Below are 27506 nucleotides of genomic sequence, written 5' to 3' on the forward strand. Positions count from 1 at the left end.
GATCTTTTGTATTTCTGCAGTGTCAGTTGTTACTTCTACTTTTTCATTTCTAATTCTATTGATTTGAGTCTTCTTCCTTTTTTTCTTAATGAGTCTGTCTAATGGTTTATCAATTTTATCTTCTCAAAGAAACAGCTTTTAGTTTTATTGATCTTTGCTATTGTTTCCTTCATTTCTTTTTCATTTATTTCTGATCTGATCTTTATGATTTCTTTCCTTCTGCTAACTTTGGGTTTTTTTTTTGTTTTTCTTTCTCTAATTGCTTTAGGTGCAAGGTTAGGTTGTTTATTCGAGATGTTTCCTGTTTTTTAAGGTAGGATGGTGTTGCTGTAAACTTCCCTCTTAGAACTGCTTTTGCTGCATCCCATAGGTTTTAGGTCATTGTGTCTCCACTGTCATTTGTTTTTAGGTATTTGTAAATTTCCTCTTTGATTTCTTCAGTGATTACTTCGTTATTAAGTAGTGTATTGTTTAGCCTCCACGTGTTTGTATTTTTTACAGATCTTTTCCTGTAATTGATATCTAGTCTCATAGTGTTGTGGTCGGAAAAGATACTTGAAACAACTTTAATTTTCTTAAATTTACCAAGGCTTGACTTGTGACCCAAGATATGATCTATCCTGGAGAATGTTCCATGAGCACTTGAGAGAAATGTGTATTCTGTTGTTTTTGGATGGAATGTCCTATAAATATCGGTTAAGTCCATCTTGTTTAATGTATAATTTAAAGCTTGTGTTTCCTTATTTATTTTCATTTTGGATGATCTGTCCATTGGTGAAAGTGGGGTGTTAAAGTCCCCTACTATGAATGTGTTACTGTCGATTTCCCCTTTCATGGCTGTTAGTATTTGCCTTATGTATTGAGGTGCTCCTATGTTGGGTGAATAAATTTTTACAATTGTTATATCTTCTTCTTGGATCGATCCCTTGATCATTATGTAGTATCCTTCTTTGTCTCTTCTAATAGTCTTTATTTTAAAGCCTATTTTGTCTGATATGAGAATTGCTACTCCAGCTTTCTTTTGGTTTCCATTTGCATGGAATATCTTTTTCCATCCCCTTACTTTTAGTCTGTATGTGTCTCTAGGTGTGAAGTGGGTCTCTTGTAGACAGCAAATATATGGGTCTTGTTTTTGTATCCATTCAGCCAATCTGTGTCTTTTGGTGGGAGCATTTAGTCCATTTACTTTTAAGGTAATTATTGATATGTATGTTCCTATTCCCATTTTCTTAATTGTTTTGGGTTTGTTATTGTAGGTCTTTTCCTTCTCTTGTGTTTCTTGTCTAGAGAAGTTGCTTTAGCAGTTGTTGTAAAGCTGGTTTGGTGGTGCTGAACTCTCTCAGCTTTTGCTTGTCTGTAAAGGTTTTAATTTCTCCATCTAATTTGAATGAGATCCTTGCTGTGTAGAGTAATCTTGGTTGCAAATTTTTCTCCTTCATCACTTTAAATATGTCCTGCCAGTCCATTCTGGCTTGCAGAGTTTCTGCTGAAAGATCAGCTGTTAACCTTACGGGGATTCCCTTGTGTGTTATTTGTTGTTTTTCCCTTGCTGCTTTTAACATGTTTTCTTTGTATTTAAAGTTTGATGGTTTGATTACTATGTGTCTTGGTGTATTTCTCCTTGGATTTACCCTGTATGAGACTCTCTGTGCTTTCTGGACTTGATTAACTATTTACTTTCCCATATTAGGGAAGTTTCCAACTATAATCTCTTCAAATACTTTCTCAGTTCCTTTCTTTTTCTCTTCTTCTTCTGGAACCCCTATAATTCGAATGTTGGTGCGTTTAATGTTGTCCCAGAGGTCTCTGAGACTGTCCTCAGTTCTTTTCATTCTTTTTTCTTTATTCTGCTCTGCAATAGTTATTTCCACTATTTTATCTTCCAGGTCACTTATCTGTTCTTCTGCCTCAGTTATTCTGCTATTGATCCCATCTAGAGTATTTTTCATTTCATTTTTTGTGTTGTTCATCGTTGCTTGTTTCATCTTTAGTTTTTCTAGGTCCTTGTTAAATGTTTCTTGCATTTTGTCCATTCTAGTTCCAAGATTTTGGATCATCTTTACTATCATTATTCTGAATTCTTTTTCAGGTAGACTGCCTATTTCCTCTTCATTTGTTAGGTCTGGTGGGTTTTTATCTTGCTCCTTCATCTGCTGTGTGTTTTTCTGTCTTCTCGTTTTTCTTATCTTACTGTGTTTGGGGTCTCCTTTTTGCAGTCTGTAGGTTCGTAGTTCCTGTTGTTTTTGGTGTCTGTCCCCAGTGGTAAGGTTGGTTCAGTGGGTTGTGTAGGCTTCCTGGTGGAGGGGACTAGTGCCTGTGTTCTGGTGGATGAGGCTGGATCTTGTCTTTCTGTTCAGCAGGTCCACGTCTGGTGCTGTTTTTGGGGGTGTCTGTGGACTTATTGTGATTATAGGCAGCCTCTCTGCTAATGGGTGGGGTTGTGTTCCTGTCTTGCTATTTGTTTGGCATAGGGTGTCCAGCACTGTACCTTGCTGGTTGTTGAGTGAAGCTGGGTGCTGGTGTTGAGATGGAGATCTCTGGGATACTTTTGCCATTTGATATTATGTGGAGCTAGGAGGTCTCTTGTGGACCAGTGTCCTGAAGTTGTCTCTCCCTCCTCAGAGGCACAGCACTGACTCCTCACTACAGTACCAAGAGCCTTTCATCCACACGGCTCAAAATAAAAGGGAGAAAAAGTAGAAAGAAAGAATTAGTAGAAGTAGAAAGAAAGAAAGAAAGAAAGAAAGAAGGGAGGGAGGGAGGAGGGAAGGAAGGATAAAAAGAAAGAAGGAAGATAATAAAATAAAATAAAGTAAGATAAAATATTATAAAGTTATTAAATTAAAAAAATAATTATTGAGAAAAAAAAAAAAAACGGACGGATAGAACCCTAGGACAAATGGTGGAAGTGAAGCTATACAGACATCATCTCACACAGAAGCATACACATACACACTCACAAAAAGAGGAAAAGGGGAAAAAATCATAAATCTTGCTCTCAAGTCCACCTCCTCAATTTGGGATGATTCGTTGCCTAAAGGAGGGAAGGAAGGAAGGAAGGAAGGAAGGAAGGAAGGAAGGAAGGCAGGAAAGAAAGAAGATAAAGTAAAATAAAGTTATTAAAATAAAAAATAATTATTAAGAAAAATAATTTTTTTTTAAATGGACTGGCTTTCCTGGTGGCGCAGTGGTTGAGAGTCCGCCTGCCGATGCAGGGGACACAGGTTCATGCTCCAGTCTGGGAGGATCCCACGTACCGCGGAGCGGCCTGGCCCATGGGCCATGGCCACTGAGCCTGTGCGTCCGGACCCTATGCTCCGCAAAGGGAGAGGCCACAGCAGTGAAAGGCCTGCGTACCGCAAAAAAAAAAAAAAAAAAAAAAAAAGGACGGATAGAACCCTAGGACAAATGGTGGAAGCAAAGCTATACAGACAAAATCTCACACAGAAGCATATACATACACACTCACAAAAAGAGGAAAAGGGGGAAAAATAATAAGTCTTGCTCTCAAAGTCCACCTCCTTAATTTGGGATGATTCGTTGTCTATTCATGTATTCCACAGATGCACGGTACATCAAGTTGATTGCGGAGCTTTAATCCGCTGCTTCTGAGGCTGCTGCGAGAGATATCCCTTTCTCTTCTTTGTTCTCACATCTCCCAGGGGGCTCAGCTTTGGATTTGGCCCCGCCTCTGCATGTAGGTCGCCGGAGGGCGTCTGTTGTTCGCTCAGACAGGACGGGGTTAAAGGAGCCGCTGATTCGGTGGCTCTGGCGCACTCAGGCTAGGGGGAGGGAGGGGCACGGAGTGTGGGGCAAGCCTGCGGCGGCAGAGGCCAGCGTAACGTTGCACCAGCCTGAGGCACGCCGTGCGTTCTCCCGGGGAAGTTGTCCCTGGATCACGGGACCCTGGCAGTGGTGGGCTGCACAGGCTCCCCAGGAGAGGAGGTGTGGATAGTGACCTGTGCTCAAACACAGACTTCTTGGTGCCTGCAGCAACAGCCTTAGCGACTCATGCCCGTCTCTGGGGTCCGCGCTTTTAGCCGCGGCTCGCGTCCGTCTCTGGAGCTCCTTTAAGCAGCGCTCTTAATCCCCTCTCCTTGCACACCAGGAAACAAAGAGGGAAGAAAAAGTCTCTTGCCTCTTCGGCAGGTCCAGACTTTTCCCCGCACTCCCTCCTGGCTAGCCGTGGTGCACTAACCCCCTGCAAGCCGTGTTCACGCCGCCATCCCCAGTCCTCTCCTGGCGCTCCGACCGAAGCCCGAGCCTCAATTCCCAGGCCCGCCTGCCCAGGCGGGTGAGCAGACAAGCCTCTTGGGCTGGTGAGTGCCGGTCGGCCCTGATCCTCTGTGCGGGAATCTCTCCACTTTGCCTTCCGCACCCCTGTTGCTGTGCTCTCCTCCGCGGCTCTGAAGCTTTCCCCCTCCGCCACCCGCAGTCTCCGCCCACTAAGGGGCTTCCTAGTGTGTGGAAACCTTTCCTCCTTCACAGCTCCCTCCCACTGGTGCAGGTCCCATCCCTATTCTTTTTTCTCTGTTTATTCTTTATTCCTTTGCTCTACCCAGGTACGTGGGGGGTTTCTTGCCTTTTGGGAGGTCTGAGGTCTTCTGCCAGCGTTCAGTGGGTGTTCTGTAGGAGTTGTTCAACGTGTAGATGTATTTCTGGTGTATCTGTGGGGAGGAAGGTGATCTCCGCGTCTTACTCTTCCACCATCTTCCCAGAAGCCCCCCTCTTCTGAATAACTAGGCTTTAAAATGCTTAGGCCCTGTATTCTACCTCACACAGTTTCTGACTAAAACTGGAGTCAACCTCACTGTATTTAACAGCAGCGTTCTCCCACCCAGTTCTGTGTTCTACCCTTCAGACCCAAAGTGCAAGCCCTCGTGTCTCTGAGTCCCGATCCTGTAATCAATCTATATGGGTTTTTAATATTTAAATCTGCCCTTGTTGTTGGGGGTCACTGCCGCTGTCCTTGTGGGACCCAGGCAGGCTGAGGGGCTCCAAGCGGAACAGTAGATACTCAGGTAGAACACAGGCCCCTCTCTCCACTCTTAGTTTTGAGCAGGGTTGGGAGCTCTATATTCTTAAGTGCTGGCTGCTCTGCGTGATCATATACGTGCCAACGTGGCCATGATGGAAGGTTTTAGGAACATGCACTTTTCTTATTGAATTGGATGAAAAGCAGATCAGGCCTGTACAACAGCCTCACAGGTGCTGAGGAGCTGGCTGTCTCTGCCAAGGCAGTTAAGGTTAGATATATAACCCTAGAGGGACAAGCCAATAAGATGGTGAAGCTCATTTCCTTATCTTACAGGTCAGAAAATTAAGACCCAGGGTGGGGCAGGCTATTTCTCAAGGGTACAACCCATTCACTCAGAAACATTATGTTTCTCACAATGTTATTCACAATTATTCAGGCAATAATTGGGTCTGTGGTTTAATTTTTGCAATTCTATATGAAAAGTTACTCTATTGCCAATGGGAAATTTCCTCCCCGGCTCTTGGAAATGAAGAAGGTCAAATGGCTACAATTTGAAGGAAACCTTAATCCAGGAGTTGGACAACTCATAAAGGTGGCAAGTGGGCCAGGGAAGGGCTGTGGGCAAGTGGAGGTGGCATAGCCCTGTTCCAAAGACCAGCTTCCACTTAGTGCCAGTGGGGTTTGCCATGAGGGGATTCAGGGACAGAGTTACCCATATTATAATATTTCCATATTTCACTGTAGCTCTAATTTTTCTAGAGAATCTGGGAATCTAGAATATTATGTAAAACTCTCAGTTTTCCAGTGTTGGCAACTCAGTGGGCCAAGCGATTCATATTAGCAGAACCCTGCCAATCTGCCATGTCTGGCTTGAAAGTGTGGCAGGCTGGCAAGCAGCATGTCACTTGGGTGAGTTTTAGGAGGTGAGTAGCTGTCACTGAGGCCTCCAGCTGTCTCTATGGTGCACACAGCTTTCCCCGCAAAGAAAAGATGGATGACTCCATATTCTCTCTACATCATAGTCTTAAGTCATCAAGGATGACACTTTTCCCATTGATTTTGAAAGCAGAACTTTCAATCATTCTGAAGAACTCGGAGTCTCAGAGTGAAAGTAGAGTAGCATGCTTCACTGTCTACAATAGCAAAATATTGTGGAAAAATTCTGCCTGCAGCCCTCCTTCATGTAGGTGCTGCCCTGTGAAACCCAACTTTCCTCTCTGGCCTTTGCTGCCCCACTGTGGGGTCCAGGCAGGCTGCTGTGCACTAGGAGGACAGGTGAATTCAGGCAGAACACAGGCCCCCTTCCCTCGCTCTTGGTTTTGAGCAGTGTCAGGATCTCAGTATTCTTAACAAGAGTTCCCCAGAGCCTGTTGCTGTCCAGAATCCAAACACAGAAGTTCCCTTTCTTATTCCTTATGCCTGAAGGTAGCTGGTCTCAGAAGTCAATCTGTGGTGGTGGGAAAGGATAAATACCAGAGAACGTGCCCCTTTGAAACTGAGGTATAATTTATGTACTTGTCAAATGTACTATTCAGTTTTGACATATGCACATCAAGACAGAATATTTACATCATCCCAGAATGTGTCCATACACACCTTCCCAATTATTCCCTCCTCCATTTTGCCTATACTCTGATTTCATATAAATGAAATCATACAGCATAAATCTGTGTGTGTGTGGCTTCTTTCGCTCAGCATATTTTTGAGGTTCAGTTTGCATGTATAAGTAGTTTATTCCTTGTAATTGCTGAAGCAATTACAATTTATTCATCTGTTAATGGACATCTAGATTTTTCAAATTTGGTGTTATTGTGAATAAAGCTGCTATGAACACTCTTGTGAAAGGCTTTTTGTAGATACCTAGTTTCATTTATTTTGGATAAATACATGGGAATAGATTTGCTTGGTCATAGTATAGATTTTAAGAAACTGCTGAACAGTTTTCTAAATGGTTATACACTTTCCAGCAGTATATTGGGTCTGATTGATCCACATTCTCTTGAATAACTATTTAATTTTGGTCATTCTAACAGACTTGTAGTGGTGTTTCATTATGGTTTTTAGACCATGAACTTTCGGCTTCATAGCAAAATTGAGCAGAAGGCACAGAGATTTCCTATATACTCTCTGCCCCCTACATACACTTAGCCTCCCCCACCATCAACATCTTGCACAAGAGAGGTACATTTGTTACAATTAATGAACCTACATTATCACCCAAACTTCCTGGTTTACATTGTTTCACTCTTGGTGTTATACATTCTATGGGTTTGGACAAATGCATAATGCCATGTGTCTACCATTATAATCTCATACAGAAGAGATTCACTGCCCCAAATCCTCTCTGCTCTATTTATCCCTCCTTTCCCATGAACCCCTGGCAACCACTGCTCTTTAACTGTCTGCGTAGTTTTGCATTTTCTAGAATGTCGTATAGTTGGAATCATACAGTATGCTGCCTTTTTAGATTGGCTTCTTTCACTTAGTAATATGCACTTAAGATTCCTCTGTGTTTTTTCATGGCTTGATAGCTCATTTCTTTTTTAGCACTGAATAATATTCGACTGTCTGGATGTACCAGAGTTTGTCCATTCACTCGCTGAAGGACATCTGGGTTGCTTCCAAGTTTAGGCAATTATAAATGAAGCACATAAACATCCACGTGCAGATTTTTTGTGTGGATATGTTTTCAACTCATTGGGTAAATACCAAGTAGCATGATTGCTGGATCATATATTAAGAGTATGTTTAGTTTTGTAAGAAACCACCAAACTGTCATCAAACTGGCTCTACCAATTTGCATTCCCATCAGCAATGAATGAGTGTTGTTTCACATTCTCATAAGAATTTGCCTTAGTGTTTTGGATTTTAGCCATTTCTAATAGGTGTGTAGAGGTATCTCATTGCTGGTTTAATTTGTAATTTCCTGAGAACATATGATGTGGAACATCTTTTCACATGCTTATTTGACATCCATATATATTCTTTGGTGAAGTGTCCAGGTCTTTTGCCTGTTTAGTAATTGGGTTGTTTGTTTTCTTTTTGTTGAACTTTAAGAGTACTTTGTATATTTTGGATAAGTCTTTTATCAGATATGTATTTTGAAAATATTTTCTCCCAGTCTGTAGCTTGTCTTCTTATGCACTTGACACTGTCTTTTGCAGAGCAGAAGTTTCTAATTTTAATGAAGTCTAGCTTATCAATTATTTCTTTCATGGATTGTGCTCTTGGTATTGTATCTAAAAAGTCATTGTCATATCCAAGGTCATCTAGACGTTCTCCTATGTTGCCTTCTAGTCTTCTAGTAGTTTTATAGCTTTGTATTTTACATGTAAGTCTATGATCCAATTTTTTGAAGGATGTAATTCTTTTTCTAGATTCACTTTTTATCTGTGTATGTCCAGTTGTTCCAGAACCATTTGTTGAAAAACTATTTTTGCTCCATTGTATTGCCTTTACACCTTTGTCAAAGATCAGTTGACTATATTATGTGGATCTATTTCTGGGCTCTCTATTCTGTTCCATTGATGTATACTTTTGCCAATACCACACTGTTTTGATTACTGTAGCTTTATAGTAAGTCTTGAAGTATGGAAATGTCAGTCCTTCAACTTTGTTTTTTTCCTTCAGTTGTGTTGGCTCTTCTGTGTCTTTGCCTCGCCATGTAAACTTTAAAATCAGTTTGTTGATATCTACAGAATAACTTGCTCGGATTTTGATTAAAATTTCATTAAATTCATAGATCAAATTGGGAAGAATGAATATTTTGACAATATTAAGACTTCTTATCCATGAACATGGGATGACTCTCCATTTATTTAATTCTTCTTTGAGTTTTTTCATCAGTGTTTTATAGTTTTCCTCATGTAGATCTTGGATATGTTTTGTTAGATTTACACCTAAGTATTTCTTTTTGGGAGTGCTAATATAATGTTATTGTGTTTTTAACTTCAAATTCCATGTGTTCATTAACAGTATATAGAGAAGCAAATGGCTTTTGTATATATTGGCTTATATTCTGCAACCTTGCTATGATTGCTTATCAGTTCTAGAAGATTTTGTTGTTGTTGCTTCTTTCAGATTTCCTACATAGATAATCATGTCATCTGTAAACAAAGGCAGTTTTATTTGTTACTTACTAATCTATATACTTTTTTTTCTTATCTTATTGTATTAGCTAGGACTTTCAGTATAATGTTGAAAAGGAGTGGTGAGAGGGGACATTCTTATAGTGTTCCTGATTTAGCAGGAAAACTTCTAGTTTCTCACAATTAAGTATAATAGCTGTAGGGTTTTTGTACTTGTCTTTATCAAACTGAGAAAGTTCCTTTCTGTTTCTAGTTTGCTGAGTGTTTTTGTTTTTTTTTTTAAATCATGGATGTTGGATTTTGCTCAATGCTTTTTCTGCATCTAATAATATGATCATGTGATTTTTCTTCTTTAGCCTATTGATGTGGATTATATTGATTTTCAAATATTAAACCATCTTTGTATACCTGGGATAAATCCCATTTGTATGGGATGTATAAACCTTTTTATACATTGTTGGATTTGATTTGCTGATATTTTGCTGAGGATTTTTACATCTATGTCTATGTTTATGAGAGATATTGGTTGCAGTTTTCTTTTCTTGTGATGTCTTGTCTGGTTTTGGTATTAGGGTAATGCTGACTTCATTGAATGCCTTAGAAAGTACAATCTCTGCTCCTATATCTTTAAATGTTTGGTAGAATTCACTAGTGAACTCATCTAGGCCTGGTGCTTTCTCTTTTGGGAAGCTTGTTGTTGATTAATTCAATTTCTTTAATAGATATAGACCTATTAAAATTGTCTATTTCTTTTTATGTGAATTTTGACAGATTGTTTCTTTCAAGGAATTGATCCATTTCATCTTGGTTACCAAAATTGTGAGCATAAGTTGTTCATAATATTTCTTATTATCCATTTAATGTCCATTGGATCTGTAGTAATATCCCTTCTTTCATTTCTTTTTTATTTTTTAAATTTAATTTAATTTAATTTAATTTTGCTGCACCATGCAGCTTGTGGGATCTTACTTCCTTGACCAGGGATTGAACCCAGGCTCCCTGCAGTGGAAGCCCAGAATCCTAACCACTGGACCACCAGGGAATTCCTGTTTCTTTCATTTCTGATATTAGAAATTGTGTCTTCTTTTTTTCTTAGCCTGGTTTGAGGCTTATTGATTTGATTGATCTTTTCAGGCACTAGCTTTTACTTTTATTTTTAATTAATTTTTTTGGAATATAGTTGCTTTCTAATGTTGTGTTAGCTTCTACTGCACAGCAAAATGAATCAGCCATACATATACATATATCCCCCTCCCTTTTGGATTTCCTTCCCATCTATGACACCACAGTGCATTAAGTAGGGTTCCCTGTGCTGTACAGTATGTTCCCATCAGTTGTCTATTTTATACATACTATCAGTAGTGTATATATGTCAATACCAATCTCCCAGTTCCTCCCACCCCACCCCTTACCCCCTTGGTATCCATGCATTTGTTCTCTATGTCTGTGTCTCTATTTCTGCTTTGCAAATAAGGTCATCTACACCATTTTTCTAGATTCCACATATATGATTCCAATATATTGGAATATATATTCCAATATATTCCATATAATATATGATATTTGTCTTTCTCTGTCTGACTTACTTCACTCTGTATTACACTCTCTAGGTCCATCCACAGCTCTACAAATGACCCAATTTCATTCCTTTTTATGGCTGAGTAATATTCCACTGTATATATGTACCACATCTTCTTTGTCCATTCCTCTGTTGATGGACAGTTAGGTTGCTTCCATGTCCTGGCTATTGTAAATACTGCTATGAACGTGGGGTGCATGTGTCTTTTTGAATTATGGTTTTCTTTGGGTACATGCCCAGTAGTGGGAGTGCTGTGTCATATGGTAGTTCTATATTTAGTTTTTTAAGGAACCTCCATACAGCTTTCCATATTGGCTGTATCAATTAATTGATTAATATGTGTCTTGGTGTGTTTCTCCTTGGGTTTATTCTGTATGGAACTCTCTGTGCTTCCTGGACTTTATTGACTATTTCCTTTCCCATGTTAAGGAAGTTTTCAACTATAACCTCTTCAGATATTTTCAGGCCCTTTCCCTTTCTCATCTTCTGGGACCCCTATAATTCAAATGTTGGTACGTTTAATGTTGTCCCAGAGGTCTCCAAGACTGTCCTCAATTCTTTTCATTCTTTTTTCTTTATTCTTCTCCTCAGCAGTTATTTCCACCATTCTGTCTTTCAGCTCACTTGTTCGTTCTTCTGCCTCAGTTATTCTGCTGTTGATTCCTTCTAGTGTATTTTTCACTTCAGTTATTGTGTTGTTCATCACTGATTGTTTGCTCTTTAGTTCTTCTAGGTCTTTGTTAAACACTTCTTGAATCTTCTCCATCCATGCCTCCATTCTATTTCCAAGATCGTGGATCATCTTTACTATCATTACTCTGAATTCTTTTTCAGATAGGTTGCCTATTTCCTCTTCATTTATTTGGTCTTGTGGGATTTTACCTTGCTCCTTCATCTGCAACGTATTTCTCTGTCATCTCATTTTGTCCAACCTACTGTTTTTATGGTCTCCTTTCTGCAGGCTGCAGGGTCATAGTTCCTCTTCCTTATGTTGTCTGCCCCCTGGTGAGTGAAGTTGGTCCAGGGGCTTGTGTAGGCTTCCTGGTGGGAGGACCTAGTGCCTGCACTCTGGTGGGTGGAGTTGAGTCTTTACCCTCTGAAGGGCAGGGCCTCATCAGGTGGTGTGTTTGGGGGTGTCTGTGGGCTTAGTATGACTTTAGGCAGCCTGTCTACTGATGGGTGGTGTTGTGTTCCTGTCTTGCTGGTTGTTTGGCATGGGATGTCCAACACTGGAGCCTACAGGCAGTTGTGTGGGGCTGGGTCTTGGTGTTGGTATGGATACTTCCAGAGCACACTTGCCAATTAATATTCCCTGACCCGGGGGTTCTCTGGCAGTCCAGCATCCTGGACTCTGTGTAACCACTCCAGAGGTCCAGGTCTGACCCCTGGCCAGAGAACCAAGAGCCCACAAGCCTCACAGTGCAGCCTGAGAAAAAGAAAGAAAAGAAAAGAAAAACATGAAAAGAAAACCCAAGACAAATAGCACAAACAAAAGCAAACAAACAGCAGTAACAACACAACACAAACACACACAGAAAAAAGAAAAAAAAACAGACAAAAAAACCAAACAAACAAAAACAAAACAATGGGAGAGACAAACAAAAGAATTCTAATATGAGAAGAGTCAATAAGGACTAAATTAACAAAAACAAAGAATGAATAATAAAACAAAAACAGAAAGCCAAGAAACAATAAAAAGGGAAGAAAACATAAAATATACACATAAAAACAATGAAAAAAACTAAAAAACAAAAACAAGAAAAAAGCCCCACAAAGCAACAAAAAGTAAAGTTAAAATTTTAAAAATACAAAATTATATATATTTAAAAAGATTAAAAAATTAAAACTAAAAATAAAAGACAAAAAATAATAAATGCAACAACACCAAAAACTGAGGAAAATGAAACAAAGAATAATAGTAATAAGATATTTTCCTGGGGCCTCCTCTGTCAGTGTCCTTGCTCCCACAGTGAGCCAGAGCCAATCCCCGCCTCCCCAAGAGGCCTCCCAATACCTCTAGATAGGTCTCTGGACCTGCTGTGAGCAGTGTGGAGCCAGCTCAGACTCTGACCTCGCCTGATTCCCACGTGTTCTTGTCCCCAGAGTCCAGTGCTGGGAAAGCTAGACTGGTCTCAATTGTGGGAACACTTGTTGTCTATTCAGGTATTCCACAGACACCAGATTTACCCAGCCTATCTCAAGGATTTAATCCAGAGCTTGCACAGCTGCACAGAAAGATTTCCATTCCTCTTCCTTAGTCACACCGCCCTTGGGGCTTAGCTTTGGTTTTGACCCCACCTCTGCATGTACACCACCCTCAGACATCTGTTCCTTGTCCAGGTGAGAGGGAGTGAAAACAGCAGCTGCCTGGGACACACTCACTTATGTTGGGGCAGTGGTACTGCAGCCACAATTGGAGTGTCTGCAAGTTGCCTGTGGCAGTGGACCAGCAGGCAGTTGAAACAGACTGTGGTGCACTCCCTGTGCCCATAGAGACAGGAGCTGGCATATGGGAGCAGCGGTGGCCCCGCCCCCCCCCCCCAAACCTCTCAACAATGGTGCCTTGCTTTCCAGGAAGACCAAGATTCCTCTAGGGACATTCCCAGCCACACATCCCCTCACTCCTGTCCCCTCTGCTGTATCTGCACAGCCAACAGTGTTCCTTTCCCCGGTTCCATTCTCCCAACCCTACACTTCAGCACTCAGCCACACACCCGCCCCCCAGCATCAGTGGAGTCTTGTATCAGGCAGTGGTGCTCAGGGCTGATTCCCAAGCAGGCTTTGGGATGGGTGGTGCTCAGGCCCCTGGAGCCCGTGCAGGCGGAGGAGACCCCAGACTGAGGGGAGAGTGAGCCCGCTCAGATGTGAGCCCCTCCCAGTGCCCATGAAGGCCGAAGAAGAAAGCTGGAGGTTGGGGAAAGCAGCTCTGCCCCTTGCACGCCACTGAACAATGATGCCTTGCTTTTATGGTATCTCAGCCTTTTTCCACAGACTTTCCCGGTTGTGAAGCTCCTTACTCTTGTCCCTTCAGGCTGTCTTTCCACAGCCAACAGCTGTCCCCTTCCTGGGTCCATGCTCCAAACCCCACTTTCCAGAACCCAGCCCCGTTTCACAACAGGTAACTCACGATTCAGGCTGGAATGCGCAGAGCTACAGTTTAGACCATGCCTGCAGTTCTTACTTTGTCCTGCCTACCACAGACCATCTGCTGCATTCTCCTTTGATCCCCTGAAGGTCTTTTTCTGTCCCAGCTGTTTTCCCCACCGTGAGAGAGTTTTTCTGAGTTTGGGGACCTCCCCTCATTTTCAGCTTCCTGCCAGGGTTGCTCGTCCTTCTATGATTCCTCTTTTCTTTTTTCTTTTATTCTTTTAGGTGTCTGAAGTCTTCCACTAATGTTCAGCAGGTGCTCTGTGGGAATTGTTCCATTTGTAGATGAATTCTTGATGTACTTGTGAGAAGTGACGAATTCCATGTCCTTCTATTCCATCATCTGGACTCCTCCCCACTAACTTTTCATTTTATTGTTTTTCTCTATCAATTTCCTCTTTTCAATATCATTGATTTCTGCTCTAATTTCTAACATTTTTTCTTCCTCTTACTTTGTTCTTTTTTTTTTCTAGTTTCCTAACATAGATACTTAGATGATTGATCTTAGATCATTCTTCTTTTCTAATATATGTATTCAATACTAGAAATTTTGCTCTAACACTGCTATCATTTCATCCCCCAATTTTAATAAGTTGTGCTTCCATTTTTATTTAGTTCAAAATATTTTAAAATTTATCTTGATATTTCTTCTTTGAAGTATGTTGTTTAATTTAATATATTTTGGGGTTTTCCGGCTATATTTCTGTTATTGATTTCTAGTTTAATTCCATTGTGTTCTGAGAGAAGACATTGAATGATTTCTATTCTTTTAACTGTGTTAAGGTATGTTTTATGCCCAGAAATGGCCTATCTTGATTAATGTTCCATATGAGTGTGAGAATAATGTGTATTCTGTAGTTGTTGGATAAAGTAGTCTATCAATGTAAATTATGTCCAGTTGATTAATGATGTTGTTGAATTTGATTGTGTCCTTGCTGGATTTTCTGCCTGTGTGATTTGTCTGTTTCTGATAGAGGGGTGTTGAAATCTCCAAGTGTAATAGTGGACTCATCTGTTTCTCCTTTTATCTCTATCAGTTTATGCCTCACATATTTTGACACTGTATTGTTAGGCACATACACATTAAGGATTGTTAAGTCTTCTTGGCAAATTGACCCCTTTATCATTGTGTAATGCCCCTCTTTATCCCTGATAACTTTCCTTGATCTGAAGTGTGCTCTTTCTAAATTAACATAACTACTCCCACTTTCTTTTGATTGGTATTAGCATGGTTTTCTTTTTATTCATTCCTTTACTTTTTTTGATGTTTTAATCAATTTTATTTTATTGATCAACACTTTGCATATTTTGACATGTTTTATCAAAGAAAGTTTATGGCAAAGAAGCTCCTTATTCAATTTTAATGTATCAATTGATAAAATATAATTTTGATTTTAAGCAATCACTAGATAATACAGTGTATCTATAAATAAAGGATTGTATTATTTTGTTTGTAGCCATTCTAGTAAATTTTCCAGAGGAATGATTGAAAAACAGGTTTTAAAAAAATCACTTTAGGGGCTTCCCTGGTGGCGCAGTGGTTGGGGTCCGCCTGCCGATGCGGGGGGCGTGGGTTCGTGCCCTGGTCCGGGGGGATCCCGCGTGCCGCGGAGCGGCTGGGCCCGTGGGCCGTGGCTGCTGGGCCTGCGCGTCTGGAGCCTGTGCTCCGCGGCGGGACAGGCCACAGCAGTGAGAGGCCCATGTACTGCAAAAAAAAAAAAAAAAAAAATCACTTTATAGAGGTATAATTGACATACAAAAACCTGTATATATTTAACGTATGCAACTTGATGAGTTTGGAGACAAGTATACACCGTGAAATCATCACCAAAATCTATGCCATAAACTTATCCATCTCCCTCAAAATTTTCTCTTGCCCCTTTTATTTATTTATTTTTTGTGAGAGGAACACAGCCTATACTTACTCTCAGCAAATCTTTAAGTTTATGATACAATTTTGTTAACTATAGGCACTATGTCTATATGTCTTTATATTTAAAGTGGGTTTCTTATACAAAACATATAGTTGAGTCCTGTTTGTGATCCCCTCTGACAATCTCTGTCTTTTGATTGGTGTATTTGGACTATTGACTTTTAAAGTGATTAAGGATATAACTGGATTGTATCCAATTATCCAACTGATATAATTGGATTAATAGCTACCATATTTGTTACTGTTTTTTATTTTTTCCCTTCTTTTTGTCTTCCATTCTGCCTTTTGTGGTTTTGATTGAGCATTTTATATGATTCCATTCTTTTTCCTTTCTTAGCATATAGTTATACTTTTTCAAAACTTTTCTAGTGTTTGCCCTAGATTTTGCAACTAATCACTTACATTTACAGCTAATCCAAGTCCACTTTCAAATAACATTATACCAACTCATAGGAAGTGCAAGTATCCTATAATAATAAAATATTTCTAATACCTCCCTCCTATTCCTTATAGCATTGCTTTCTTTCATAGACATATATGAGCACATAGGCAGATAAGTAAGCATACATAATGTATTATATTGTGAATATATTGTTGCTATTATTAATTTGAATAAACTGTTATCTGTTAGATCTATTAGGAATAAGGAAAATAAATGTTACTTACTTATTCCTTTCTGATCCTTTTCCTTTCTTTATATAGATCTGAGTTTATGACTTGTATCATTTTTCTTTTCTCTTAAGAACATTTTCTAACATTTCTTACAAAGCAGGATTACTGTCAACAAGTTCCCTTAATTTTTGTTTGTCTGAGAAAGTCCTTACTTCTTCACTTTTGAAGGATAATTTCACAGCATACAGAATTCTAGTTTGTTGGGTTTTTTTTTCTCTCAACACTTTAAATAATTTACTCTCTTCTTACTTGCATGGTTCCTGAAGAGAAGTCAGATGTGATCCGTATCTTTTCTCCACTATAGGTAAGATATTTCCCCCCTGGTTTCTTTCAACATTTTTTTCTTTAATTTCCTACAGTTTAAATATGATATGCCTAGGTATCATTTGTTGTTGTTGTTTGTTTATTTGTTTTGGCATCTGTGTGTGCTCTCAGAGTTTCCTGGATCTGTGGTTTGGCATCTAATACTAATTTGGAGAAATTCTCAGTCATTATTGCTTCAAATATTTCTTCTGTTCACTTTTCTTTTTCTTTCCCTTCTGGTATTCCAATCACACATATGCTCACTTCTCTGATGGATCTAAGAAGAATTGTTGATCTTTCAGCCCTTTCAGCTTTTACTCGTTGTCGGGATGGAGTGATGGTTTCCAACTTCTTTTCATGCCAGACCAGAAACTGCAAATCAGAACATGAATTTAAAAATTATTTTAAACAACTTTATTTATAAAACTTTAATCCTAAGAATTATAAAATATAAATAAAGAAGAATTATAAAATAAATAAATAAATAAAGAATTATAAAATATAAATCTTTCATCTGGGATGAAGTAAATCACTTTTTAATTTAAGTAATAGTAGTTTCCAGAATTAAAATGAGAGATAATACAAAATTTATTTTGAAAAAAGGTGAAACATCTTAAATTTACTCCTATGGTTCTAGATATTCACTAGGTGATCATTTAAAGACCAAAATTCAACTCTGAAGTAACTCAGTGTTATTTTTAGGAAGGCAAGGTGGTGGGGTGAAATTTAGCACATGGGAGAAGAAATAACCAAAATCCCTTGGAGGTTGCTTTTCTTATTGTCAATGAAGGATATGGAAGGCGAGAATAATCCCTTGGCAAAAGGTATTCTTGGGGTGGGGGGTCCATGCATGCTTTCTGGAAGCTCAGGAAACACAGATGCCCTTATCTTGTGATTCCCCAGAAAAACACATATTGAATTATAGGAGAAGTTAGATGAATAAATTCTGGGAGCAAAGGCTATAATATGATTAGAGGAGTGAAAATATCTCTTTGAAAATGAATCCTTTGATGAAGGACCATGTGGAAAAGACTCTGTCACATGATCTATTTGAAAAACCACTGATTATTTGATGAATTATGATTTATGTTCTAGTAGCTTTTGCTTCTTGAATATCAGCAATTCATCCAGTTTTATATTTTTACTTTGCTATTTTAAGTTCTTTTTCTACAGAATCTATTTTACTCAGGCTTAGAGTTGCGCTTATTTAGTTTTTCACAGATGCCTCTGTACTTTCTGTTTATTATGGCTTTTTATGATGACTGGCATCTTTTGATGATGACTCTAGGCTATCATATCTCTTTCAATTAGTTCTATGAGTTGAAAAGCAAGTTATTTATCCTTCTATATAGCTGTTAGTTGTGTGTGTGTTTCTTTTAACAGAGTGTAAAGTTCTCGAAAACCAGGTAAGTGTGACAACTTTTTCTTCCCATGCCTTCATCTCTATTTTCAGGGACTGCTAATACAATCTGGAAGAGCTTCTCTAAGAGGAGCCCAAACAAAAACACTGAGCCAGTCACAGTCCATTTAGATTTCCAGGGTCCACCACAAAGAGGCTTCTTGTGCATTGCCCTGCTAAGCCACACTGTACCACAAGAACACCCCACATATTTCTCCTCAAATCAAACCTGCACTCATCTACTTTTACTGGCATAAATATTCTTTCATGTAGATCAGAGCTTCCATCTGATATCATTCCCTTGAGCCTGAAGAATTCCTTTCACATTTTTGTAGTTCAGGTTTGCTGGCAATGAACACTTAGCTTTTGATATCTGAAAATGTCTATTTTGTGTTTACTTTTAAAGGACATTTTTGATGGGTGTAGAGTTCTTAGTTGAAAGTTTGGTGTTGTTTTCCTTCAGAATTTGAAGATGTTGTCTGACTTTCATTATTTCTGTTGAGCCAGAGTTTTTATCATTTCCTCCCTATTGGTAATGTGACTATTTTCACTGGATAGTTAATATTTGGTAGTCAGGAGTTTGAAAATGATGAGCCTGGGTGTTATTCTCTTTGCCTTTACTTTTCTTGGGTTTTGTTGAATTTCTTGGGTCTGTGGGTTAAGGTATTTAACCAAATTTGAGGTAACTGGCCATTATTTTTTCAAATATATATATATATTCCCATTCTCTCATTTTCTTCTGGAACCTCAATTGTATGTATTTTATATCATTTGATATTTTTGTACTGGTTACAGATGTTCTACTTACCTTTTTTCCCTCTTTATTTTTTTCTATGTCTCTGTTTGGATTATTTCTGTTGATCTGCTGTAGGTGCAGCAATACTGTCTTCTGCTGTGTCTAACATGCTTATAAGTCTGTTGAGTAAATTTGTTCAACTCTTAAGCCAACATTATTGGGCTGTAATTTACATTCAGTAAAATGCTTCAATTTTAAGAATCTCATTTGATGAGTTCTGTGTAACCACTACTCAAGTCTAGAGAAAACATTGTCATCACTCTAAAAAGTTCCCCTGGTCCTTTATGAAGTCAACCCTCTGGCCAACACAACTATCCACTTGATTAATATGTTTTGAAATCAAGTAGTAAGGGTCTTCCAACTTTGTTTTTTTTCCCCCCAAATATTTTTTGACATTCTGAGTCTTTTGCATTTCCATTAAAATTTTTTAATGAGCTCCTAATTTCTATTGAAAAATCCTAATAAGATTTTCACTAGGATTATACTGCATCTATATCTTTCAGACAAGAATTGATATCTCAACAATGTTGACTCTTGCTTTCTGTGAACATGGTATATCATTATATTTCTCTATTTAGGCCTTCCTTAATTTTTCTTAATATTTTAAAGTTTTAATGTAAAACTCTTACACATATTTTAATACATTTAGCCCTAAATATTTCATATTTTTGAATGCTATTGAAAATGCTTTTATATTTTTCTGTTTGTACTTTAAAAAGATACTTCATTTTTTACCTGAGTTATTTGACTTTTTAATTAATGAATTTTAAGAGTTATTTTTATGTTCTAGATATAAGTCACATCACATAAATGATTTGTAAGTATTTTCTCCCATTCTGTGGATTTCCTTTTCACTTTCTTTTTTTTCTGTTTTTAACTTTATTTTTTATTATTTTTATTATATGTATTTATTTATTTTGATTTTGGCTGCATTGGGTCTTCATTGCTGCATGCAGGCTTTCTCTAGTTGAGGAGAGCGGAGGCTACTCTTCGTGGCGGTGTGTGGGCTTCTCATTGCAGTGGCTTCTCTTGCTGCGGAGCACAGGCTCTAGGTGTACAGACTTCAGTAGTTGCAGCGCATGGGCTCAGTAGTTGTGGCTCACGGGCTCTAGAGCATAGGCTCAGTAGCTGTGGTGCACTGGGCTTAGTTGCTCTGTGGCATGTGGGATCTTCCAGGACCAGAGTGCAAACCCATGTCCCCTGCATTGGCAGGCAGATTCTTAACCACTGTGCCACCAGGGAAGTCCCTGCCTTTTCACTTTCTTGATGGGGTCTTCTGAGGCACAAGAATTTTTAATTTTAATGAAGTTCAGTTTATTGGTTTTCTCTTTTTTTGCTTGTGCTTTGGTGTCATATATAAGAAGCCATTGATTAATTCAAGGTCATGAAGATTTATACCTGTATTTTCTCCTAAGAGTTTTATAGTTTTAACTCTTACATTTAAGTGTTTGATCCTGTTTGAATTAATGTCTGTATATGGTATGAGGTAGGGATCCAAGTTCTTTGTTTTATATCTAGATAACCAGCTGTCCCAGTACCATTTGTTTAAGAGGTTATTCTTTCACCATTAAATAGTCTTGACATCTTTGTCAATAATTGACTGATAGTAAACATGAGATGCTGTTGCTTTTCAAAATTTAATTTCCAGGTATTTGCTTCTAGTATATATACATGAATTTATAAAATTGTAGACCTTGTATCCTTTAACCTGGCAAAACTTGCTTATTAGTTCTAGTTCTTTCTGCGTGTTTGCAGATTTCTAAGAATTTTCTACTTAGATGACCCTGCCATCTTCCAATCAGTATAATTTTATTTCTTCTTTTGCAAACCAAATGCTTTTAGTTTCTTTTTCTTGCCTTATTCCATTGGCTAGGATTTCCTGTATAATATTGACTAAACGATTTGAACACAAACATCCTTGCCATTTTCCCAAGTTGAGGAAGTTTCCTTCTATTTATAGTTAGCTGAGATTTTTTTTCATCATGAATGGTTGCTGAATTTTTCCACATCTATTTAAATAATAATATGTTTTTCCTTTTTTTAGTATGTTAATATAGCTAATAATATTGACTTTTTGATGTTAAAACAACCTTGAATTTCTGAATTAAATTCCAATTAGGCTACTGAGAAGAAGGGAACAGGTCTTTTCTTTGTGACTCCAAAATGCACAACTCTTGAGGAATACATATAGGAAGACCCTTTGTCCCATACTAAAGAAAAATTTTTTGAGTTTTATGTGGTTGGACAGTAGAAGAGACAGGAATATGTGGTGAATCTGTCATCACAGGAAGTAATCAAACAGTACAGAGGACACTTGCAAGAACGATGTATTCCAGAATGAATACCATCCTTTTGTGGGGGAATGGGCCTGGGACGATGAGATAACCTCTGTAGACACTTCTAACCAGGGGAATATATGATACTGGGAGCAAAACAATGGTGTTTAAGGGAAGCATAGATCATGATTTTGAGGTGGATGTTTATATTTTTGCATAATTTTTATGTGCTATAAACCTCACATATATATTAGTTTTTATCTCAGAACAGTGCTGTGAGGTAGATATTATCCAGTTTTACAGATGAGGAAACTGAAGTTCTGAGAGTAAAATGTGCTGCTTATTTTCTTTCTTCACCCCTTCCTGACATACATTGATTCTCCACTCTGCTTTTTGACCCCAGGAGGCTGACTCTTGTGAACTGCAATGGCTAATGGGAGCCACTGTCATGGCACTGGAGTGTGGGAAGGGAGGGAGGGTGGGCTGTTTCTTTACTGTTTCCTTCTGCTTCTGAACCCTGTCTCTAACAGTGGCTAGCTCATGTTCCCAACCCTCACTGGGCCCTGGTAACACTCTTTCCTCCCCTTGTCCCTCTGACCTATGGTTGGATAATGTTTTCCTGTTGTTATCAGGTCCTGGCCGCCTCCACCAAGGAGGTGACAATCACTTGTTAGCTTCCTTAACCCCATCTGAGTCTCTCACCCCTATGAACAATCACTGCATCAAAGTCTAATGAGTTGCACCATCTGAGCTGCACAATCTGAGAGACAGATTCCTAACTGATATGATAAGCAGTGTACAGAATTAGTTAACTAAATCTAATTGTAGTTGAGCCATGCTGTCCCTAAGGGATGGTTTGGGTGAACAAGCAAAGACAGGGCAGAGACAGTGTCTCATTTTCTCATTCAGCCAGCAGTAAGATGAAGTGTTGGCTCAGCAACACTGGGATATGACCTGGACCTAGAAAGTGAGGTTAGACTAGAGGTCTGGAGACCTTGGTTCTTGTCCTAACCCTGACTGCAGAACAAATTGCAGAGTAACCTTTAGTTCTTCATTTCCCCTCAGCACTCAAGTTTCAAGGGCAGCTTTCCAACTCTCTTGGTCTTTCAATGAGTTTCTAATAAAGAAAGAATTTTGAAAAGCACAAAGCAGAACAAGTATATAAGGTAGATTTTTTTTCGTGGTTAACAGTAGTGGAGGCTGCAGGCTGTGGGGTTAACTGTTCTTCTGTCCATTTCAGTCCTGAGCTTGGAATATGATGAGAACTTTTAGGGGGCTTTCCATCTCCTGCTTTCTCAGGGCTGCCCACTTTTCTGTCATGCTGGGTTTTGGGGAGGGGGAAATCAGCCTGATGTGGCCTCGCATGACCCCCATTTAAAGCTTGTTTGGGTCCTGCTGGGGATCTGTAGATCCTGAGGGGATCTCTAGCTTTTAAAAAAGAGGATGAAGTAAATCTGCAGCAGCAATGAGCTTACCCTGGCATTTTTCATGACTTTCTGCAGTATTAAAAACTTTTGCCGATATTTGTATTTAATAGCTTCTGCTTCGGTGAAATTATCAAGGTTTCCAACTGTGATTTCAATGTTTCTTAGAGTAGGGGGGCATTTGTAAATTGCTGACAGAAATTAATAGCAACCTATGAAAGAGAGAAAAAATAATTGAACAGGAACTACTGAGTGAAGATTTAAGTGAAAGGGAGAAAAAAGTACGTATGTTTAAACAAACAGCTAGATAGATAGGTATCTGTGTATGCATATGTATTTTTTACTTTAATGGTTTTGTTTATTTGATATAGCAGGAGAACCTGACAGAAAAATGGTTTTGTTTTCTGCTGTGGTGATTTATTTCAGAAAGGAATGAGAGGAACCCCTGCTTCACTACAGCGCCCCCCTCCCCCCAGCCCATGAACTTCTGGAAACTAGCCCCAACACCTCTCCAGGAGCTTGTTGGGACCTCTGCTTTTTTGCCTACAACTGGAGATTAAGTGTTCCCAGGCTTCTGATTGGAGCCAGAAATCTGGAATTTTATGTAAAATCTTCCATTTTAAAGGTTGGAAGCAAATTTTTGTTAAAAGTACACACTATGCTGAGCCAGACAAAAATATTAAGGTGAACCTATGAAGTTGCCACTTTGCGGGGCCATATGTTGGCTGTTTGCCACCTTCAGTCTAAGCTAATAAATTGGAGTGGGAGGCGGAGGGCGCGTTTTAAAAACTGAGCTATAACACTGTCGACTGAAATAAAATGCCCAACATAAAAGTCGTGAGTTAAGTTTTATTCGGTGACCTTACTGAGTACTATAGCTCAGGAGAGAGCCTCTCAGATAGTTCTGCAGAACTGCTCCCAAGAGGTAAGGGAGGAGCCAGGATACATATATTGTGTTGGCCAAAAAGTTCGTTCTCCCTGCCAATACTCATTCCCCCATTGAGGGGATCTTAAAGGGAGGACATAGCCTAATTGAGGTGAGAGGCAGTGAGATTCCCTGAGGGTAAGAAGGGGAGAGGGTTTGGGGGTTTGAGACAGTGAATGGAGACGTGTGCCTCCTTGCACATACCCTGAGATGTTGAATAGGGGATAGTTCCGTGGCCTCCCTAGAGAAGTTTTCCAGATGTCAGGTATCCTGAGTCTGCAAGGTCTAATGGCCCAAACCAGGCTTGGTGTGGAAAGACCGGAAGCGCAGCCTTGGAGTCAACCTCATGGGACGTGGGGCAGGCAGGGAAGCTGGGAAGTGACCACCCCCAGTGGCTGAGGACATTTGAGGGTGTGGACTGTGTAGGTACCTTAGGTTCCTGCAGACCCTGAGGGCAGGGAGAGCCTCCCCCAAGGCACTACGGAGGTGCTATAGCCCACCAACAACAGCTGGTGAAGGAGTGAGTAGGAGGGAAATGAATGAGCCAGATTCATGTATTTAGTATAGAACAGACATGCAATGCTTCTGTTTCTTGCACTGCATGTCAACGGACAAAATCACATGTGTTATATTTATTTTGTTTGAATTTTCATTGGCAGAGCCCAGCCTGCCAGGCTGTGTGCCAGGCTGTATTAGCTGAAGTTCTGGTTCAGCCCTGGGGAGGGGTTGCACAAACGAGGTGAAATTTTTGCAGCGTCTCAGCCCATAGGTAAACTGGCTTCCTGTTCATTTTTTCCCATAGGTCTCAGAGGCTTTTGTTCTAATACACAGAGGAAGAGAGGCCTGGCAAGGGATTCAAGCTCATCAGTGAAGAGCTACTAAGGGTTACAACTTTTCTCTAATCCTGAAGGGAATTGTCACCCTCTGTGGTGAGAAAAGATGCAAATGCCTTTTTCCCCTGTGAAGTCGCCAGTGGTGGCAGAGGCCAAATTTTTACCTGGTGACTGCTTGCAGTGTATTAATGATGCTTTGGAACTGTCTTCTGAATTTCCTCTGCTACACATTGGCCTCTCTGAGCTGCTCACTGAGAATTGGCTTTGTTTAAGTAGGTGCTGAAGGCTTCTATTGTCACTCGGCTGCTTCCCTCTCCTCTGCACTCCCATGGAGCAGAATTGGATTCTGTTCTTTCATTCAAGGTAACCAAGTAGGCAGTGTGTCTCCCCAGCTCTCAGGGATGCACCAACAGGTCTCTTAGCCTGACCAGGCCAACGGGCCCCTCTCACATCAGCTCCCCTGAGCCTTACTTCCCTCTCTGCGCTGGCATCCGGTGAGCATGGGGGCTTCCTTGTTCAAATGAGGATAGGGGGCTGAGAACACCAGCCACATATCTAGCAGCCACAGACATCTTATTCCCCTGGCTTTGCGTGTCAGGCTCTGTCTTCGGGCAGGTGTGCTAGGAGTGGGCTTCTCAACAGAAATGGAAACCATATTTAAATGACTATGACTGTTGTGGGAACATGGGGTACACAGTGGTGGGCCATGCCCTTTATATCCTGGATCACATCAAATCCTCACCATATCCATCACCACATCAAATCCTCACATCCTCACATCAAATCCATCACCAGGAAAGTGATTTTATTTCTTTTAACAAATGTGAAAACTGAGATTAGATGTTGCTAAATAACTTGCCCAACAACTCTGAGCTGATTTTGCATTCCGGTCCCTCTGGCTCCTGATCCCATATATTTTCCAGTTCACCAGGAGCCATAGGCACAAATGTACACAAAAGGGAGGCCAGGGCTGGCTACATAATTTGTGGAGCCCAGTGCAAAATGTAAATGCAGGGCTCTTTGTTTAAAAATTTAGACAGTGAGAGCGGAGCATTAAACCAAGTGTGGGGCCCTGTGACACTGGTCATGTGCCCAGGCCTGGGTGAGGCAGACTGGGTGTGATATACATACACACAAACAGCCAAACAAAATACTGAGGGGTACACTTTCTAAGGGGAGAAGCTAAAACTTGCCTCCAGCAGACTTTGACATTGAGAAATACAGACCTTGTATTATCAGATCTTCTCAATTTTCAAAAGAACCCAATAGAAATTTGAGTTTTTGTGGAAAGTTGCCTAATATTTAACTATTAATTTTCCTACCTAATACCCATTCTCCCCTTCTTACTTGATAATAGAATCACAATTTCTTCAAGGCAGAAATATGCTCAGCTAAAAACTGTATTTCCCAGACTTTGTTGTGGTGAGAGTGGTGACGTGACATGGTCTTGGCCAATGAGACATAAGCAGAGGTCTGCCGGGGATTTGTGAGAAAGTTTTGCTTTCTTGACATACTTGTCATCTCTTCCTTCTAGATGTTTCTCTTTCCTTCTGTTTTTTTTGACTGAGATGGAGCAGCCAAGGAATGCCTGTGATAATGAGGTGGTTTTGAGAATGAAAGCATAAGCTGCGGTTGGTGGGACAGAAAGACAAGGATCCCCGGGTTTGGGCTACAGCTTGGAGTCACAATTCCAGTCCTGAATGGCCTGCCCTGCATTTTCTGTCACACTAGAAAAATAAACCCCATGGGGTAAGCTGTGTTGGTTATGTTTCTGACACATGCAGCAGCAATCTCAAATGAATACAGCAGCCAGTGGAAACAATTTTAAAATCCAGGGAGCAAACAAAACCAAGGCAGGGAGGAGTTCTGCCTTCTCTCCCACAATCTAGGCTGGGACCACTCAGCTCTCTGCCTGCACTGAGGGGCTCTGAGCAAGAGTCATTTACATGCATCTCCTCCCTTTTGGCCCATGTATCCTCACTGACCCTTTCAGTGGTCGGCCTTGCCCTAGAGCAATCACACTTTATTCCTGTGCCTACCATGGTTGGTGAACATCACCAGTGCTCACACACAAGTGGTCTCTTCTCTTCCTAGGCACATTAAAGTCACACTTTCTAGGCTCCCTTGCAGTTGAATAGGGCCTTGGGATGACTTTTGGCTAATCAGCCAAGGCCACGTCTGGGCTGAAGTTTGGATGAGGGACACAAGAGAGCTGTGTGAGTGTTTCCCCTACTGTGGTGTTAGGAAGTCTTGTGCTGAGACAGCAGATTCACAAGATCAGGGCCACCTGGATCACTGAGTCACCTCACAGAGGCCGACTGCCCCAGAGAGTCTCCTGGATTCACAGTGAACTTTTCAGGGGTGAGAAATACATGTGTTTTAATCCAATGACATATTGGATTATTTGCTCTCCCAGCTTATCTCAGTCAGAGCTAAATAGGTCACCTGTTACCTCTATTGCAAAACCTGCACTCATGTGACAGACTTCGGAGCTGAGCTTAGAATGTTTCCTCTCAGGATGCACTCCTCAAGCAAGGGTGCCTTTACCTAAATGGTAAGATTTGGACAGCACGGCGTGGGTAGATAAAGTTTTAGGAGGAAGTGATATACATTCAGGAATCTTTCACAGTACAGGTATCAGTTATGAGCTAAAGGCAAAAAAGAGCAAGCCCTGAGTTTAGTGAGTTGGGGCCTAGGTCTCCACTTGGGTCCACACAAAGCTCTTTGCCACTAGTTACTATCTCATCTACCCATAGTCGCTGTTTATTTATTTGTTTATTTTTGGCTGTGTTGGGTCTTTGCTGCCGCGTCTGGGCTTTCTTTAATTGTAGCAAGCGGGGGCTACTCTGTTGCGGTGCGCAGGCTTCTCATTGCGGTGGCTTCTCTTGTTGAGGCGCACAGGCTCTAGGCACTCGGGCTCAGTAGCTGTGGCTCATAGGCTCTAGAGCGCAGGCTCAGTAGTTGTGGCACACAGGCTTAGTTGCTCCATGGCATGTGGGATCTTCCCAGACCAGGGCTCTAACCTGTGTCCCCTGAATTGGCAGGCAGATTCTTAACCACTGAGCCACCAGGGAAGCCCCCATAGTCACTGTTTAAAGTGACAAGATCCGCTTAAACTGGCTGAAGCTAAAAAGGGAATGAATTGGCTCAGCA

Source organism: Grampus griseus (assembly GCF_964374135.1).
Source record: "Grampus griseus genome assembly, chromosome: 19".
In the NCBI taxonomy this organism is placed as follows: domain Eukaryota; kingdom Metazoa; phylum Chordata; class Mammalia; order Artiodactyla; family Delphinidae; genus Grampus; species Grampus griseus.